Below are 7,149 nucleotides of genomic sequence, written 5' to 3'. Positions count from 1 at the left end.
GTGGCAAGCAGTCAATTCCCTGTCGCCGCTGCCCATCAGTAACAAACAACGAAATGAACCTCGGCCTTCTATATTTGTTTTTAACAGGTTGTAATGTGCAGCTGCACATTACAACCTATGCACAGCTGCAATTTAGTCCCTTTTATGCGTAGCATATTGCAATCACTCAGTTCAGCCCTTGGGCGCGGCCGGACAGCCACCAAACCACGTGACCTGACGTCACGTGGTTTGGTGACGTCACGTCACGTGGTGACGTGGCGTCACCAAACCACGTGAAAAAAAGGAAAAAAAGAAAGGAAAAAGCGAAAAAAAAAAGACGGCTGAGCATGGTGGCGTTGCCACCGCCCCGTTTCAAAGGGGGCGCTCCTATGCATCCATCCATCCATCCATACGTCACGGAGGAAAAGCTGCTGAGAAAATCGAGTGCCGCCAAGCAATACCTCGCGCAAAAAGACCGCGCAATATGCAACGCATTCTTGCCTTTTAACCAAGCTAAGCCTGGGCATCTTTTTTTCCTTAGAGTGCGCAACATCTTCGTCGCACCAAGAACGAAGTTTACGCTGGTAATCAGCGTATTGGATGCGTATTTACACTTATTGAGAGAGAAATTTGGATGCGATTATCTCACAGCGAGGGCCTGCTATGAGAAATATACTGAACTCAATGGTCTCGGAATAAAGTGGCTTCAAACTATTGGATGCAAACATCCCCGCTACCTGCAGTGATTGAAAAGTTAATTAATAAAGTTTATTTTATTGCAAGATTCACGACGGTAGTCGTTTTTCCTCTGTTTTCGTCAGGTAGCATAAACTATACGTGCGGAAGCAGCTTTGTCGTAGCGGTCATCATTAATCTTCTTTAAAATGCTGAAAGCGTAATTTAGGATAACTCTGTAAAAACTGTGTTTGGCAACATTCTTCTGTGTTCCTAAGTGTACATATCGTCCTACTACACGCTGATGGTTCTAGCGAAAAGAACCTTTTCATATTTAAATTAGCTCCTTGGGCGACGTCGAGAGTGTCTTTGTTCATAATAGACTAAGACCTGCATCGTTCAAAGCCAGTTAGTTAGACTCCCGTAAGCTGAGCTATGTTGCTTAGAGCGTTCAAACTGTGGACAGAGCCCGCTTGATAGCTTATTATCAACAAACCACCACTACAAGCCCTGAAAAGCCAGTATCCGTGTAGCAGAGCAAACTTCTAAGTATGGGCTTTGCGGCAGCATTTACAACACGTGCACAAAGCCTTCATGACGGGGAGGTTTTAGTTTTCAAATAGAGCATCACTGATCGCGCAAGCCGTCTGAGGGGTAAAGGTTTAATAGGATTTGCGCGGCTAATTGCTTACCGAGATAAACAGGGCAGTCTTTGGCAGTATACGCGTTTCATAACCTTGCCGAACGCGTTTACGCGGGTAGAAGAATACCGCGGCTTACGGCCTAAGGTGCTTACGGAAATTACTAGGTTTTATGAACGCGAGAATTTTGCAAATGAGTATTATCGAACGCGCATCTCATTAAGGTTTTAAGGACAGGATGCAAGGGAGGCACGACAGCTTGCAAATGGGCCACGGTATAAAGCGTATCATCGAGCAGTTGGTTTCATAGGCCATCCGGCTTATTTAACTTCTTTATTGGGGTTAATCAGCCACCATCCTGCGGTGCATAAATTGCGATAAAGAAACGCTAAGCTGCTACAAACTGCTTATGGGTAACGTGTATTAATGTGTCTACTTATACTTATGTTAGGAAACACTGAATATAGATCCACGCTTTTGAAAGTTTCCGTTCTCATCAAAGCAGGGAAGCTTATCGCAGCGTTAGACGCTTCCTGTACGCGTTTCTAAAAAAATAGCAACTTAAAAAGCGCGTTGCGTTCGTTCATCACGCATGCTTGTTTTGAATATGTGTGGCATCGGGGGTGGTATTCTGCCGGTGTCGCCTTTTGCGACATGTCGCATACACTGATCTCCACTAGGGGAGCTGGATGCCGCATCAGGCACCCGAAAGTGAAGCCACCGGAAGTAAGTGGCCTTGTCCCGGAAGTCAGCCTTTGGCAGTGCATGAAATCGGACCTCAGCACGGTTTTTCAGTTCCAGTTTTGTTTTCCTACTTAGCATCTCGTCTTTTCGTCGTTCTCGTCTTTTTACATGACAATGCCTACCTGTTGCGTCATCAACTGAGTGAGGAGACCAGCGAAGTCTTCGGGAAAGACGTTTCGAAAATAAGGGCCCATTGCATCTCAATGGGACTACACTAGCAGACGACAGGACGTCGCTACACGCAGCAAGTATGGAGCCTCGTTTACTCGGCTCGGTGTCGTCCCGTTTGCCTAGCTTCGCCAACTCTGCTCTTTACTGTGATGCTTGTTCCCACGCTCAAGCCCAAGTTATGCTTTCAATGGGGGATAAATATAAGAAAGAATAGGTTGAAACATTCACCAGGAAGCTTACTTCGCAGCGACCATTTTGCCGAATTATATTTAGCGAAGGAGCGAGGGCTAGGCTACTTATCTTGTGAGGTGTCGACGGTGTTCGGTTGGTTCACATTAGCGCCTCCATAAGGTATGGTACTGCTTTTTCGACGGAGCATGTCATGTACTGATTCGTATTGGAGCAAGATAAGCCTGAATGGGCTTTAATTCGTGGTGCTTGGTGCATTTGACTTCTAACAGCGCTTCTCACGCGCACTGCAGCATTCGTCTTTCTTGTCAGTCATTCCTCTCGCGCTGTGCCTTTTCTTTGCTGCACGAAAATTCGGTTTTAAGAAGACCTAGCCTCATCATCATTCCATAACTTCTCCTTTACGCACGTACCCCTTTGCCGAGGCAGGGTGAGACCTGCATGCCTGTTTTCTTCGCTTTCGCAGAAATTACAGGGTTCTGCACACAATGCTCACATTTCTCGCGTTCAGCTTGCTTGTTCTTTTCATATAACAGCAGACATTACTCGACAACAGCGCAAAAAACTGAGAACGAAAGGGCGAAAGTCGCGACTTTTTGCATTGAAATACACAGCAGACACCCGACTTCCGGGACAAGCGGTCCAACTTCCGGTGGCTTCACTCGCGCTCGTCTTGGAAAGCGGGAATGCGGCATCCAGCCACCTAGTGGAGATCAGTGGTCGCATATGGGCGGGGCCTAAAAAAGTGCTTACAGATGCTCGAAGAAACGGAAAAAGCCGCCGGCACTTTCGTCTGCGGTGCATTCATTCACTCCGAGAAGCGACAATTTACCACTGCTGATCCACTAGCAGCAGTAGTTTCGTATCTTTTATAGCAAGAATATTTGCCATCACATGACGTCTAATGTTCAAAAAAAACATTTGCAAATTTAATATAAACTCACTTTACTTCATTTAAGTCTATAAAACACCGCGAAAAAGCTCCAAATCTATTTTTATTTCGTTCCGGACGGTTGTGCTAGGTTTCGGCTGCGTTTCGGGCAGTTGCAGACGGTAGCAGTGTAGCTGGAGGTCCCATTAGGCTTGCGCGCTCCAGAATCGAGAGCGTATCTAAAAAACTAGACTGAATTGCAGCTTAAACTTTATCGTCGAAGCAAGGTAAGTCATAGCGAAAAGTAACAACAACAGTAGTTGCCGGTAAACATGCCGACCGGAATCGCAAGGACTGCTGAATTGGCTGAAGCGGGCGGCTCTCGCTAGAAAGGACGTCGCCATGTTTTCACGCCAAGGGCGCAAAAGCCGCAACTGCCGATTGCGTTCGTACGCTAACGGTAGCCCGTCGCCCGCGCGAATCGCTTCAGCGCATTCCGTTGTTCGACTAAGCGTAGTAAATTGGGGCGACGTCACGATGACGTAGCAGGAAGGCGGGTCCGTGTCGTCACGCCGCCGTCACCGCGGCTCGAGCCAATCAGCGAAGAGCGAATGCGACATGTCGCAAAAGGCGACACCGGGAGAATACCACCCCGGGTTCCACGTTAGAATTGGGCAGAACGCGGAAGTCGCTTTCTGGGCAGAAAGCGCGGCTGCCACGCCGTCCCAACAAGAGGCAAGCTTGTTTTTTGAGAAGAAATCTTTATAGCGTTGGCGCTCACACCTCACAGGCTACAGCGATTTCATGTAGGCGCAACCCCGTTACGTATAGCAGCTGTTCATGAGGGCGTGCTCGGAAGTTCATATCCGGACGTTACTGCACAGCATGGCATTCGAAAACCTATTCTACATGACGTCTCCATCGGTCCGTGTAGTACTGTGCGAAGTCAGTTCATGTTGAAGAACCCCAGGTGATCGGAATTTCCGGAGCCCTCCACAACGGCGCCTCTCATAGTCGCTTTGGGACGTTAAATCCCCATAAACCAAGCCATTGTACTTCTGAGAAATGCGCCTTTTTCTTCTTCTTGTGTTTATTTGTTTATTTATTATATTCGGTATAATGCGCTAACCTGCATGCAGTTGCGATCAACCAACATGTTTTCGCGATACTCTCCTACTAGCCACCAAGGTTCCCCAATTTCAGGTTCCCAATTTCAGGTTCGACATTTCAAGTTCCACGCACCTCTATAGCGTTGCCATTGCACTGTGAGAGATGATAGAATAAAATTAAATCCGAATTTCTGTTTCCGAAATAATTCTGTTCTATTAATAATCCTTGCTGAGGGAAAAAGCGGAACCGCCGTCATTCTCGGGCTCTTAAGTTATGATCGGAGATTTTGTTGTTTTTGTACGCTGTCGCTTTAACCTTATATAACAGATGGATTCCAGAAGCGTTGCTGGTTGGGCGATCCATAATAATGGATTCATTGGATTCAGATGGATTCATTGCAGTATGATCTGGCTTGCAAATAGTGTGTTTTTTTTCACCGAGCCAAAGATTCTTCTCCCGCAATCGACAACGCCTACACTGTGATTTGCTGCTCGTAATTGCGACCTTTCCCCTTGGCTTATTTATCTTTTTTTTTCTTTTCGTAGCCGCCTGCCAAAGTGGAAATGTAATAAGAAGCGACGACAGTGATGGAAGAGGTACATGGAGAGCTATAAATGATCCGGGAAAATAATCGGCCAGAGGTCACTGATTGCTTCGTGTGACCTGTCGAGCTCGGCCGAATGCCAGCGCGCGCGCGCGACTTTGTTGCTCCTAACTCTCCCACGAGTTAGCCGTGATTACCGCACAAGACCCGAAGCGACAACGAGGTACGCAGAAAAAAAAAGAAAGAAAAAAGGCCACTCACCCGCCTCGCGATTCCTGCACGCCATTATAGCATGGTCGTCATTCATCACACTCGATCAGCGTGACGAAGGAACGCCAACGACTTTCTTGTCGACGAGAACTTCCATCCTCCATTGACGCACTAATCCGCGTTCGGTTTCAAAGATCAGATTATTGTTCCTTCCGTCGTTGGGAAATCGGCCCTGACCGAGAACACAAATAACGAGTTCGGGTTTATCTGGCTTTGGTCAGGGGACGAAGGGGGAGGAGGAGGGCTGGTTGATACGTACTACGTTACGTTTCTAAATTGGGATACAGCTCAAGAACGCAGCGGCTTTTCCCCGTCAAAGGACCCCCATTCCAGCCAATGGCGTCGGCCAATTCCTGCTAAACAAAGCAGGGAGTGGTAGACTGAAGGGGTCAATCACTTCCCGCTATGGTGGAGATAGAATGGTACGACTAAACAGCGTTGACGGACGGGACGGAAGAAGACGAGGCAGACACATGCGCAGCTTCTTACATCCAGTCCGTCAGCGCTGTTTAGTCGTACCATTCAACATAAACCAACCAGCCCGACTGATCTCTCTCCGTGGAGATAGACCCTCTCTCCTTTGTGGCGCCGCAGCCTGCATTAAGACGCATGGTCATGACAGGCGCCCGAAGTTGTGGGCAAAGTATTAAGGCCTAGGTAGGTAGGGTGCACCAACAGGGCTGGTGGTACGTTGTTCATTGATCTTTTTTAGAGCGCAGCTCTTTGGCGTCCGTTCCTGGGTTTCGCGTCGTCGTCGGCGTTGTCGTCGGCCTCGTAACCAGCTAGCAGCGACCGACTGATACCGCTGGATGCCGCTGACGCCGCTAGAGAGTCAAGATAACGTGACTGCATAGAACACCGTCGCCGCCATGCAGAAAGAGGAGGAAAGGGTCCCCCCCCCCCTGTTCTTGTGTGGCGGATAGGGTGCTCTTCAGTTGCCGACGCGCCGGTTATTTCACGTAGGCCCCGGCACGTCGACGAATACGTGACCACCTTCCCACGGCTAGACCTGGTTCTTAGCGCTGCGGAAGCGAGGGTATCATATTGTTTGTGTCGGCATCGGCGGCGTTGTCCCTGAAACCAACTCCGCAGCTGGGGTTGACTCACTATCGAAAAGGTGAAACAGCTTATTTGCTGCGCTCAAATTTCGCATTAGGAAGTAACGTAATCGTCGGTAATTTTTCTCTCTCTCTGTCAGCTCTGTTTTGCCGTACCATTAAACATAGACCCCTCTCTCCTTTGTGACGCACGACCATGACAAGCGCCCGAGGTTGTGGGCAAAGTATGAAGGCCCAGGTAAGGAGAGTGCACCAACAGGGCTGGTGGGCATGTCGTCTCCATTGATGTCTTTTTTTGTATTCGGTTGCGAGGCCCCGGAGGGCCAGCCAAAAATTGCCTCGGCCGACGGTATTTCACGTCGTCCAGGCGGGGTATTGGGAAAAGTTTTCAACTAGCAATAGTCGCTCCTCAGTCGAGACTTCATGGGATGCGACACTGCCTCTGCGCAAAGCTGACCTGACACAGCTGCAGTGCCGAGACGTCCTTCTCGCCATGCCTCTAACTTGAGCGGGTTAAACACATATCATCAACAATCGAGGCAACCATATTCCTTGACATAAAGAGACGAGGTTAGCAAAGAACTGTTATTATATTCTGCTTACATAAAATCTTTAGTGAGAACAACACAGCAGGAGAAAATTTTCCGAGTTAATAAGCTCAAGTAGTCTGCAAACAGGTCTGCGCACCCAAATGTGCAAGGGCAGCAGCTTACGCCAGTGGTGATGATGATGATGAAGTCCCGGACTAAGGACACCACCCTAATATTCCTCACCCTGTACCTATACTACAGCAAATATTTTCATCATCATTAAAAGTTATTGCTATTTTCCTTTATTAGTCCCTCTATTTAATTACAAATACTCATTAGGATCAACCAGTAAGCGTCTAGACCACGT

General features: G+C 48.2%; 1 non-coding gene across 1 annotated transcript; it reads right to left on the bottom strand.

Annotated features, from left to right (window-relative positions):
• Window positions 1–6,564: 6,564 nt before the first annotated feature.
• LOC149364247 (U4 spliceosomal RNA) lies at window positions 6,565–6,706 on the bottom strand. Its single transcript, XR_016289305.1, has one exon. It is a non-coding gene; the product is annotated as a U4 spliceosomal RNA (small nuclear RNA).
• Between the last annotated feature and the right edge of the window lie 443 nt (window positions 6,707–7,149).

Source organism: Amblyomma mixtum, chromosome 2, assembly GCF_055824585.1.
Source record: "Amblyomma mixtum isolate Tamu chromosome 2, ASM5582458v1, whole genome shotgun sequence".
In the NCBI taxonomy this organism is placed as follows: domain Eukaryota; kingdom Metazoa; phylum Arthropoda; class Arachnida; order Ixodida; family Ixodidae; genus Amblyomma; species Amblyomma mixtum.
Note: the sequence above shows the minus strand (reverse complement) of the source record. Positions and strands in the feature narration are given on the sequence as shown.